Below are 1123 nucleotides of genomic sequence, written 5' to 3'. Positions count from 1 at the left end.
ACTCTTCTAACTAAACGTTTTACCTAATCCAAGTGTACACTTTCTTTGAGTTTAATATATTCTCGATTCACTCGTTCGCCTCAAGAATTTTTTTTCCGTGTACCCTTCCTAAACTGTTAAGTTGTGATTACTAGATCACATCATTATTATATCTATAAATAACTGTTTAATAGACTAATAAAATTGAATGTGATATACACGGAGAAAAAAGTTCAGTGGCTCCCACCCTTGCAAGGGTTAGAGCTACTAAACGGAATAGTAAATTATGGACGGGCCACTACGACAGTAGAATCTACTGAACGCGTGTTTAGTCGATTCCACTAGTCGCTGAAGAGTAGCTTCTACTACGCACCCAGTCGCACGTACGATTCCTGTTCAGTAGAACATAATGAAGATGAGTGCGTTCTGCTGAACAAGAATCGTACATGCGACTGCGTGCGCAGTAGATGCTACTCTTCAGTGATTAGTAAAATCGCACTTAAAACTATAAAAAAGAATTCTTAAAAATATATACCTACATATAATACATGATTTTTTTCAAGATATACTCTCTAAATCTGAATAAGTGGTTTTTGTCACTGATTCTCTCAGTCGACTCATTAACCACTGTGCTTCAGTGGATTTTCACTTATTCATCAGTGAGATTCGCTTGACAATAAGTGTACCTTCAAACTTAGACATGAAATTGGAATCGGAATGATGGTCCACTTATTATTCAGTGGTTGAATTTGCGCACATGCGCGCTCTTGAAAGGGGATTCCCATATTTGCAATACACCGAGCCACGTGGAATGCTTTTATGTGCAAAATAAAACCAGTGCATCGTGAAAAGTGTCGAATCATTTGGAAAGTCGTGAATCCCAGAATCTCAGGTGAGTATCATCAGAATAAAAGTGATGCGCTCTTTCTTTAAGTTGTTTCTTTAAGTTGTTTTGACCGGTGTTTTGACAATGATTTTAGGTTAGCGACCACATGAAAAAAGTATCATATAAAAATTAATAAACATGTGCTTGATTTGAATATAATTTTGATTAACAACAACAATATAATTTAAGGCACCCGCAATTAAATCCCAGGTGTGCTGAGGCTGCATTGCGACAGGTGGTTTGATGCAAGTTCTTGGT

Source organism: Belonocnema kinseyi, chromosome 10 (assembly GCF_010883055.1).
Source record: "Belonocnema kinseyi isolate 2016_QV_RU_SX_M_011 chromosome 10, B_treatae_v1, whole genome shotgun sequence".
In the NCBI taxonomy this organism is placed as follows: domain Eukaryota; kingdom Metazoa; phylum Arthropoda; class Insecta; order Hymenoptera; family Cynipidae; genus Belonocnema; species Belonocnema kinseyi.
Note: the sequence above shows the minus strand (reverse complement) of the source record.